General features: G+C 38.0%; 1 long non-coding RNA gene across 15 annotated transcripts; it reads right to left on the bottom strand.

Annotated features, from left to right (window-relative positions):
- Positions 1 to 762: 762 nt before the first annotated feature.
- LOC127063564 (uncharacterized) lies at positions 763 to 11,879 on the bottom strand. 15 transcript variants are annotated; one of them, XR_007781400.1, is made up of 11 exons: positions 11,574 to 11,879; positions 11,236 to 11,390; positions 10,369 to 10,454; positions 10,046 to 10,196; positions 8,280 to 9,099; positions 7,820 to 7,909; positions 7,556 to 7,641; positions 6,420 to 7,469; positions 2,741 to 6,326; positions 1,094 to 2,409; positions 763 to 1,014 (listed from the first exon to the last, which is right to left on the bottom strand). It is a non-coding gene; the product is annotated as an uncharacterized LOC127063564 (long non-coding RNA). The 15 variants fall into 15 exon arrangements; XR_007781399.1 differs by adding an exon at positions 9,182 to 9,261 and having other exon boundaries at positions 763 to 2,409; positions 11,574 to 11,875; XR_007781404.1 differs by having other exon boundaries at positions 763 to 2,409; positions 6,420 to 7,107; positions 7,184 to 7,469; positions 11,574 to 11,875.
- Between the last annotated feature and the right edge of the window lie 124 nt (positions 11,880 to 12,003).

Here is a 12,003-nt window from a genome sequence, read left to right as displayed (position 1 = left end):
CGTATAAATGATCGATCACAAACATTCAAATTCTGATGTCTACTTATACTTTCCCCTCTGTTTAATATTATATAATAAAATCACACAAATATCATGCAATAAAATTATACAAATAGTATATATTAAAATGAGACAAATATTATACAATAAAATCAGGCAAATAGTATTCAATAAAATGAAACAAATATTAGACACTAAAATCAGTCTGAGAGTGATTACACGGAAATTACGGAGGCCTGCTACCTGTTTTAGAAAATGGCCGGTAGAGGCACTCTACGCTCTCATTCGTACGTACACACTTACGTTCACACCCATATGGCGGTGCCCCTGGGATTATGCAAATATGTTGTCATTTATCGATTCTACGTAATATTTAGAAAAATAAGCTGGGCATTACAGATAAACAGGAAAAACCAATCGATTACCTAAGAGAGAGGAGCATAAGAAAAATAATTACTTCATATCACTGGATGGTTTTTATGCGATTACTGTGGAATTACGTCGAACCACTGTAAACCACCATAATACGTACTAGAATTTTTGCAAAATTTGTAAGGGTTACATAGAAACGAGCTTTATGGAAATGCTGGTGGTTACGCCGATTTTTCGATAATAACGCAAACGCCCCACGGACTATGCTAATTGCTGTTTATTAAATAACTACGTTAATATCTAGGATTAGTAACTTGGTGGATGAAGATACCGTGGAAATTACACGGACATCTAGGAATTATGCAAAATTGACAAGCATTTTGACAAGCGTTAGGTAAAAACAAATTTATTCGCTTATGCGGACACTATGACGTTACGCCTGACGCTCGGAGGCCACCTAAATACGTTCTAGGATTGACGACAAATCTATGAGGATATACAGAAATGCTGCACTTTATGAAGACGCTGGTCGTTACTTGATTCGTAAGAAATAACGAATATGCCCCTGGGATTATGCAACGATGTTGTCGTTTAAGTAACCTCTCTAGAATCTAGGGAAATAAGATGGGTACTACGGATAACCTAGAAATTACGTCGGTATATTAGTAATTATTGAAGACAGATATTACATAAGAATAAAAAATAAAGCACAAATACTTACTTCAAATCGCCAGTCGGATAAGCCAAAATCTGTAAGGGTTACCCAGAAACGATGAGCTTTATAAAGATGCTGGTAGTTCGTATAGTCTACGTAAATAATGCAACCGCCTCAGGGACTATTCAAAAATGCTATCGACTAAATAACCTCGTTAATATCTAGAATTAATAAGCTGATCGTTACAGATATCCTGGAAATTACACGGTCATCTAGGAGTTAGGAAAAATCGACATCCATTACGGAAAAACAATATACTTGAGCGAAATCACGAGATGGTTATGCGGAAAAAAATGAGATTACGGAGAAAGCTCGGAGGACAAAAATATCGTTTAAGTAACCTCGCTAGTATCTAAGAAAATAACCTGGGTATTGCTGATAAACCTAGGAACTACGTCGGTACGTTAGGAATTATTGAAAAACCGAGGGATTACCTAAAAAGAAAACGGACAAATACTTCTAATCACCGGATGGTAAAGCGAAGACAGTGGGGTTATGTCGCACGCTGTAGATTGCGTACTTAGATTTTTGTAAAATCTGTAGGTTACGCAGAAATGCCGGACTTTATGAAAATGCTAGTAGTTACGCAAATTCGTCGGATATAACGAGTGCCCCGCGGATTATGCAAAAAAAAAAATGCAGTCGATAAAATAACCTCGGTAATATCTTCGATTAATAAGCCGACAGTTGTAAATACACGGGAACTACACGGTCATCTACGAGTTATCGAAAACCGACAGGAATTTACACAAGTATTACGTACAAAGGCAAGTACTTACGCGAAATCACAGGGTGGTAATGCGGAAAGAATCAGATTACGCCGCATTCTCGGAGGCCACCTAAATACGCCCTATTACCGACGCCAAATCTACAAGGATTACACAGAAACGCTGCATTTCCTGAAAACCCTAGTATTTACGCAGATTCGTCGGAAATAACGCGAGTGCCCCTCAGATTATGCAAAAAAAAAAATGCAGTCGATCATATAACCTCGGTAATATCTTCGATTAATAAGCCGACAGTTGTAAATACACGGGAACTACACGGTCATCTACGAGTTATCGAAAACCGACAGGAATTTACACAAGTATTACGTACAAAGGCAAGTACTTACGCGAAATCACAGGGTGGTAATGCGGAAACAATCGGATTACGCCGCATTCTCGGAGGCTACCTAAATACGCCCTATTACCGACGCCAAATCTACAAGGATTACACAGAAACGCTGCATTTCCTGAAAACCCTAGTATTTACGCAGATTCTTCGGAAATAACGCGAGTGCCCCACAGATTATGCAAAAAAAATGCAGTCGATCATATAACCTCGGTAATATCTTCGATTAATAAGTCGACAGTTGTAAATACACGGGAACTACACGGTCATCCACGAGTTATCGAAAACCGACAGGAATTTACACAAGTATTACGTATAAATGCAAGTACTTACGCGAAATCACAGGGTGGTAACGCGGAAACAATCGGATTACGCCGCATTCTCGGAGGCTACCTAATACGCCCTATTACCGACGCCAAATCTACAAGGATTGCACAGAAACGCTGAATTTCCTGAAAACCCTAGTATTTACGCAGATTCGTCGGAAATAACGCGAGTGCCCCACAGATTATGCAAAAAAAATGCAGTCGATCATATAACCTCGGTAATATCTTCGATTAATAAGCCGACAGTTGTAAATACACGGGAACTACACGGTCATCCACGAGTTATCGAAAACCGACAGGAATTTACACAAGTATTACGTATAAATGCAAGTACTTACGCGAAATCACAGGGTGGTAACGCGGAAACAATCGGATTACGCCGCATTCTCGGAGGCTACCTAATACGCCCTATTACCGACGCCAAATCTACAAGGATTACACAGAAACGCTGAATTTCCTGAAAACCCTAGTATTTACGCAGATTCTTCGGAAATAACGCGAGTGCCCCACAGATTATGCAAAATAAATGCAGTCGATCATATAACCTCGGTAATATCTTCGATTAATAAGCTGATAGTTGCAGATACACATGAAAGTACACGGTCATCTACGAGTAAAACCCTAGTATTTACGCAGATTCGTCGGATCTAACGAGTGCCCTACGAATTATAAAAAAGAAAAAAGAAAAAATGCTGTCGTTTCAATAACCTAGCTAGTATCTACGAAAATAAGCTGCTTAGAGTATTCTACGAATAACGCAGCTGTTAAGAATGTCAAAAAGAAAAACCTCCGACAAGCATTATGAAAAAAGAAAAAAGTACTTTCGACAAATCTCGGGATCGTTATGTAAAAATACGTTACGCTACGTTACACTAGGGCTTTCAAATCGTGCAAAGGTTTCGCAAAATCGCTTGGCGTTGTAAAGAAGTTGGACATTGCAACGATTCATCGGAAGTACCCCTGGGACTATGCAAATATTCTGTCGGGTAAGTAACCCATCCAGTATCATGGAAAATAAGCTAGGGCTCTAAATACCCTCCAAATTACTATATACGCGAAGAATTACGCGACGATTAGAGATCACGTTAAAAAAAAAAAAATATGGTCGATAACTAAGTGATAATGTGGAAACGTTAGAGTTAAGTAGACACGCTAAAATGAAGCTAAATACACGCCACGGTTTACACAGAGACGTTAGGCTATATAAAAACGCGGATTCTTCGGATAAAACGAAAATATCCCGAACTATGAAAAAAAAATGCCGCAGTTTAAATAACTTCGCTGGTACCTAGGAAAATGAGCTGCGGGTTGCAGATACTATGCAATTTACGCAACACGCGTAGAATTACGGAACGAACATAAAGGCATTAAGTGAGAAAAATACTTACTGCAAATCGTTGGGTCGCGTCTGGATTACACCGAAGTTAGACCACAGAAGTTCGGCTGAATACACGCAAAGGTTTACACAAAATTTGTAAGGATTATATAGATACGGTGGGCTTCATACAAAAAAAAAAAAACTACTGATTACGCGCATTCGTTCAAAACGACGCAATGCCCTTAACATCATGCAAAAAAAATACCATCGCTTCAGTAATCTCGATAGTATGTAGGTAAATAAATAACTCCGAGGTTGCAGATAACCTGAAAAAGACAAAACTCTGGGTGTCCACGTCGGACGTTGCGAAAAATCGATAGGACTTACGTGTAAAAAAACCATACCTTGCCAAATGGATACTTACGCCAAACCACGTAGTGGGCGAAATCGCTGCGTTGCGTCTGGCAGAGCCAGAGAATTTACCTAAATAAGGGTTAGGGGTTTACGCAATATTTCTAAGGGTTACGCCAATCTGTTCGGAATTACGCAACACGCTTAATTACGCACGAATGGATTCACGGTAGTTGAAACGCTCTACCATGCCCTAAAATTTCCGGTACACGCGTTGGACCGCGTTGAACCGCGCTAAACCTAGATCATTTTTATTTTTTGTCGTTTTACAATCATTTAAGCAATGTACGCTACATATGTACGCTCGGTAGTATCAAACTAATATTTACAGAATACAACCCCGCCGCTCAAGCTTTATACCGCTCGTAGTACGTAGAAAATAATTTTAATCGAACGTTTCGCAGAACAGAAATCTGCTTACATACTGCCTTCCTTTTTTTTCGACGCTTTCTTATTACAATGATAAAAATATTTTTTCTTTTTTAGTATATGAGCATTTCAATTATTCGCGAAGCTGGGGTCACGCGATATCCTAAGAATTGTCTAAAAAGATGTTTGTTGTTACGGATAAATACTGGACGACGGTTTTCGATACGCCCAACGGTGGTCTAAAATTCTCTTAACGCATCAAATTTATGTATGCTTTCTATCACTTTACAATTATTTAAACAATTTTACAATATACGTTTGTTCGGTATAAAATTATAATTAAACGATAATTCTCTCAACGCATCAGAATTTATGTATACTTTCTATTAGTTTAACTAATTATTTGAACATTCTATACTATACGTTTACTCGAGTTAAAATTATATTTAAATATTTTTCTCAACGCACCATTGTTTATATACGCTTCTTATCACTATACAATTATTTAAACGGTTTACAATATACGTTTGTTCGATATAAAATTATACTTAAATAATAGTTTTCTTAACGCACCCAAGTTTATGTATGCTTTCTATCACTTTACAATTATTTAAAGAATCTATAATATACGATTGGTCGATATAAAATAAGATTTAAACAATAATACAACCGCTTAAACGTTGCACCGCACGTAATATCTTGTGAAGTATAAAACAATTTTATGTTAACATTCCGGAAAGAAAAAATCAACTGATGTACTACCTTCCAATTGAAGTTTCATTTTTTCAACGCTCTATAAACTCCAACAATATTATAACAATGATTCTAACAAATTTGTTTCTATCTTGTAATTTTTCGTAAAACATCGCAATTATGCGCAAGACTAAAGCAGGGGAATCGTTTGAAATGCTGGTGGTTACGCAAAACGCTGAGAATTGAACAGAATACGACGTTAGGGATTGCGCAGGTACGCTGAGGGTGTCGCAGAAACGCTCAGGGTATCATGCAAGATCGCTTAGGGTATCCAAGGTACGCTCAAGGTAGTGTCGCAGAAACGCTCGGGGTGTCGCAGAAACGCTCGGGGTGTCGCAGAAACGCTCGGGGTGTCGCAGAAACGCTCGGGGTGTCGCAGAAACGCTCGGGGTGTCGCAGAAACGCTCGGGGTGTCGCAGAAACGCTCGGGGTGTCGCAGAAACGCTCGGGGTGTCGCAGAAACGCTCGGGGTGTCGCAGAAACGCTCGGGGTGTCGCAGAAACGCTCGGGGTGTCGCAGAAACGCTCGGGGTGTCGCAGAAACGCTCGGGGTGTCGCAGAAACGCTCGGGGTGTCGCAGAAACGCTCAGGGTGTCGCAGAAACGCTCAGGGTGTCGCAGAAACGCTCAGGGTATCGCAGAAATGCTCAGGGTATCGCAGGATCGCTTAGGGTGTCACGCAGAAACGCTTAGGGGTGCGCAAAATCGCCGAGAATTACGTAGAACGTTGGAGCTTAAGCAGATTTAAAGAAGCAATACGCACGAAGGAGAGGCGAGTCTTCTTTCGGTTCGGTAAAATGAAGGAAGCGTTGTTTTCTTGCTGATTTTAACCCAATGGAAGATTCTTCAAGATTCCATCCTTCGTTATTGCTTCCATCGCATCTTCCTGGCTCCTTTTCTTTCCTCTCTCATCTTCATATTCATGATAGATCCTAGAGGAAGGAGGCTTTCCTATTTTAGGAAAATAATAAAAATGCAGTATTGAAACCTATAATAAAGTACATGGCGATAAAAAATACTAAAATATCATTAAACAATGCTAACCGTGAGTCGCAATTTTACAAAGACCATTTCCAACTAGAGCGTTGAATTGTTCTTTTATCCGTATCCAAACAGTAGAACGAAATTACAACATAGGCTTCCTAAAAGAAAAAAAAAAAAAATTAACAAAGTTAATAAAAATAGTGTTATAATAAAAATATCAAAATGTTAAGTATTCCTCATCAGACAAGAGAATAAAGAACCATCTTGCTCTAACGAGCGTGATACTTAGGAACTGCTATCCGGGAATCCACGACCCAATTAACACATATATTTCGATTTAAGCAGTGTTCGTTCTGTCGTATACTATCGACGAAAAGCCTATCGTTTCTATTTCGCAGCGATATTTCAAGAGAGACCATATGATTCGTTGAAATAGTGTTATTTAAGACGCGTTCGCTTACATAGATTTTTTCATCGATTAAAGGAATGAAGTTACGATAACGTTATCCAACTTGAATAAACTTTGAATTATCAGCTACTCGATGTATATTAAATGAAAAATGTAATCGGAAGAAAAATATACTCCGATGTAAAAGTATCGTTAACAGAACACTGTTTAATCGAAGAATGAATGTGTAAACAGATGTCAATTCTGTTCGACTGTAACTAAATTCACCATGCTTATTTCAAGGAACACGGGCCACGATGCATTGTTAACAATAACGGACGAAATCGCAATGCCTATACCCTGAAAAAATAAATGTAGAATTAGCTAAACGTTATCGTAAAGGGTAACGTGAAAATAAATAATAATATATGTCAACTATTGCTTATCAGTTGTCGTCCTGTGTCCAATACCATTGCTTATCATAGATAAGTAAAACTGATGACGAAAATTTTGAACTTTATACTTCTTTCTTTCTATCATCGAAAATAATGATTCCTTAGCTGGTTGTTAGATCAAGGAACGCTTCCTTCCACGATTTAAGTAGCGTTCGTACTGTCAAGATGTCAATTCTGTTCGAATGTAACTAAATTCATCTTGCTTATTTTTAAGAAAACTAGCCACGATGTAATGTCAACAATAACGAAAGAAATCACGTCTACATCCTGAAAAAGTAGATATAGAATTAAGTAAACGTTCTCGAAAATATTATAGTGACAATAAATAACTATTTTTTTCAACTAACGCTTACCAGTCGTTGTTGTGTGTCGAACACCATTTATTATTGTAAATAAGTAAAATTGATGACGAAAATCTGGACGTCCTACCTCTTCCATTCTATAATTGAAAGTAACGATGACTTAGATGGTTATGTTACGTTAAGGAACGTAGTAAAATATGTTATATTTCGTAATTGAGCGTGATCGATGTTAATAAATTTACCAGCGAAAATTGTTTTCGATATTCTAGCGGTATATAACATAGGAGTGTACGTTAAATAAAATATTCTAATTACCTGCAATCAACGAGGATTCTGAGGCAGTAAGGGGGCTGTGGACCGCCGCGCTTGCGCATTACGTCACCTTTGCAATGGCTTCCCCACGTGCTTGTAACATTTCGATCCATTTGTACGAAAATATCGGAATATTAAAAATATGATATAAATTTTTCAATTTAATATCTCTCAAAATAAAGCTCCTAAGCGTGAAAACTATATTTTTAAGGAAAATGTACATAAGCCTGCATGCAATTACATATTTCTCCTAGATCATTTCTATATAATATCTTGTAGAATTTCTTCTAAGATCATATCTAAGTAGAACGCAGATCTGCACTATTAATGGTCGAAAAAAAGAAGAAAAAAAGAATGAAATCAAGAAGATCGGTTTTCTGAGAAACCCACAATAAAATAAACTGTAGAATACAAAACGAAATACAGCTGCAGTAAAAGCATGAATAATTCAAAAATATCTTACGGCTAAAGAACTGTCAACCGCATTACAGCAATCAGGAAACGATCCGTCGAATGATACATCCACTCCGTGATTTAAGCAGTATTCGTTCTGTCATGTACTATCAACGAAAAGTCTACAATTTTTATTTCGCAGTGATATTCCAAGACGGACGTCGACTCGTTAAAATAATGTAGATTAAGCGCGTTCGCGTACATAGATTTTCCCATCGATCGTCCTCGACGTGAGATCAATTAACGACATCTGAAGCAGGTCTAAAAAATAAGGAGGAGAGTAGAATGTCCTCGGTTATTTTATAATGCTGGACGAAGGCAGAGCAACCAGCGTAAATGCACAGAAAATGGTACGAGACAAATCTCGACCATAAACAAGTGCTCGATAAAAAGTGGGTTGCGTCTAGAAAGATTCAACTGCGCGGTGACGACCGTGCACAACTCCTCCCTATCCTGATGATGTCGATTATTAATCACATGACGACGATGAAGGTTGAAAGAATCCATATAAAATCCACTAATGTAAAATTAAAGAAATAATGTTACATCAACGTTAATCAATTTGAATGAATTCCGAATTATCAACTATTCCACGTATATAAAACGCACTTCCCAAAAAATGTACAATCGAACAAAAAATATACTCTGACGGCAAATTACTAAAAGAAGTTTCGCTGAAAGAACACTGCTTAATCGAAGAATGAATGTATAAACTTAAACGGAAGACGTCTACTCTGTTGAACTCTAGCCAAATCAATCTTGCTTCTTTCTAGGGACATGGGCCACACTGTGTTGTTAACGCTGACGAACAAATTTACAGAATCTACGCCCTGAAAAGGTAAATATAGAATTAACTAAACGTTCCCAAAAAGATTACAGTGACAATAGCAATATTTTTTAACTACTGCGCACCACTCGTCGTCCTGTATCGAATATCACTTCTTATCGTACGTAAGTAAAATTGATAATCCGAACATCGTACCTCTTCCATCCTATAATCGAAAGAACGATGGCTTAGATGATTATGTTAGGTTAAGGAACGCAGTAGAATAAGTTATATTTCGCAATTGAGCGTGATCGTTATTAATAAATTCACTCGCGGAAATCGCATTTTTGGTATTCGTCGCTATATAAAATCTGAGTGAACGTTAGATAAAATATTCTAATTAACTAATAATTCTAATTAACGAGAGGACGAAGCTCGAGTGCAACGCTTGGCACGAGACAATTTAGAATGGCGGATTAAGCGGCAGGAAGGAAGCTATGGACCGTCGCGCGTACGCGTTACGTCATCATTCCAATGGCTTCCCCGCGTGTTTGTTGTTTCGATCTATTTGTATGAGAATATCGAAACGTTAAAAATATGATATACGAAATTAAAAACTATCTAAACGGATATCTTGTTACACCAAACTGTAAAAATTATTCGTTTCAATTTGACGCCTGTATAACTAAACGTTCATGTAGAGACTATTGCGACGATAAAAAATAATCTTTTTCAACTAACGCTTACCAGTCGTCGTTGTGTGTCGTACACCATTTATTATTGTAAATAAGTAAAATTGATGAGGAAAATGCGAACGTCGTAGCTCTTCCGTTGTACGATCGTAAATAACGATTGCTTATATGGTTATGTTAGGTTAAGGAACGCGGTACAATTTACGATTCGCAGTTGGGCGCGACCGATGTTAACAAATTTTATCGGAAAAATCGCGTTTTCGGCATTCGATCGGTATATAAAATAATAGTGCACGTTAAATAAAATATTTTAATTACCTGCAATTAACGAGAGGACGAAGCTTGGTTGGGACACGTGCCACGAACTGATTCAGAATGGCGGATTAAGCGGCAACAAGGAAGCTGTATCGTCGAGCATGCGCGTTACGTCAGCTTTGCAATGGCTTCCCCACGTGCTTGTTGTTTCGATCTATTTGTATAGAAATATCAAAACCTTAAAAATATGATATACGAAGTTAAAAACTATCGAAACGGATATCTTGCTACATAAAATTATGAAAATTAATCGTTACGATTTGATAAAATGTTCGAGTAAGGATTACAGCGATAATAAATAAGAACCTTTTTCGACTAATGCTTACCACTCGTCGTCGTGTGTCCAACACCATTTCTCATTGTAAATAAGTAAAATTGAAGACGAAAATCCAGACGTCGTACCTCTCCCATTCTATAATCAAAAGTAACGATGGCTTGTACGGTTGTTAGGTTAAGGAACGCGGTAGAATAAGTTATATTTCGTAGTCGAGCGTGATCGATGTTAATAAATTTACCCGCGGATATCGCTTTTTCGACGTTCGATCGGTATGTAAAATAATGGTACACGTTGAATAAACTATTCTAATTAACTGCAATTAACGAACGGACGAAGCTCTGTTGCGACGCGTACCACGAAACGATTTGGAATGGCGGATTAGGCGGCAGGAAGGAAGCTATGGACCGTCGCGCGTACGCGTTACGTCATCTTTCCAATGGCTTCCCCGCGTGTTCGTTGTTTCGATCTATTTGTATGAGAATATCGAAACGTTAAAAATATGATATACGAAGTTAAAAACTATCTAAACGGATATCTTGTTACACCAAACTGTAAAAATTATTCGTTTCAATTTGACGCCTGTATAACTAAACGTTCATGTAGCGACTATTGCGACGAGAAATAATAATCTTTTTCAACTAACGCTTACCAGTCGTCGTTATATGTCGAACACCATTTATTATTGTAAATAAGTAAAATTGATGACGAAAATCCGAAAGTCGTAGCTCTTCTATTGTATAACCGCAAAGAACGATTGTTTACACGTTTATGTTAGGTTAAGGAAGGTAGGACGATAATTTACAATTCGCAGTTGAGCGCGATCGGTGTTAACAAATTTTATCCGCTCAAATCGTGTTTTCTGCATTCAATCGCTATATAAAATAATGACGCACGTTAAATAAAATATTCTAATTACCTGCAGTCAACGAGAGGACGAAGCTGGCTTGCGACAAACGCCACGAAATAATTCAGAATGGCGGAGTAAGCGGCAGCAAGAACGATGTGGACCGTCGTACGTACATATTACGTCATCTTTCCAATGGCTTCCCCACGTGCTTGTAAAGTTTCGATCTATTTGTATGAAAATATCGGAACGTTAAAAATATGATATACGAAGTTAAAAACTATCTAAACGGATATCTTGCTATACCGAACTGTGAGAATTAATCATTTCGATTTGACGCCTGTATAACTAAACGTTCACGTAAAGATTGCAACGATAATAAATAACAATGTTTTTCAACTAATGCTTACCAGTCGTCGTTGTCGTGTGTCCAACATCATTTCTCATTGTAAATAAGTAAAATTGATGACGAAAATGCGAACGTCGTAGTTCTTCCATTGTATAATCGAAAATAACGATGGCTTGTATGGTTGTTAGGTTAAGGAACGCAGCAGAATATATTTCGTAGTTGAGCGTGATCGATGTTAATAAATTCACCCGTGGAAATAGCGTTTTCGACGTTCGATCGATATACAAAATTAGAGCGTACGTTGGATAAAATATTCTAATTAACTGCAATTAACGAGAGGACGAAGCTCGGTTGCGACGCGTGCCACGAACTAATTCGGAATGGCGGATTAAGCGGCAGGAAGGAAGCTATGGACCGTCCCGCGTACGCGTTACGTCATCTTTACAATGGCTTCCCCACGTGTTTGTTGTTTCGATCTGTTTGTATAATAA

This window comes from Vespula vulgaris, chromosome 4 (genome assembly GCF_905475345.1).
Source record: "Vespula vulgaris chromosome 4, iyVesVulg1.1, whole genome shotgun sequence".
Taxonomy (NCBI): domain Eukaryota; kingdom Metazoa; phylum Arthropoda; class Insecta; order Hymenoptera; family Vespidae; genus Vespula; species Vespula vulgaris.
Note: the sequence above shows the minus strand (reverse complement) of the source record. Positions and strands in the feature narration are given on the sequence as shown.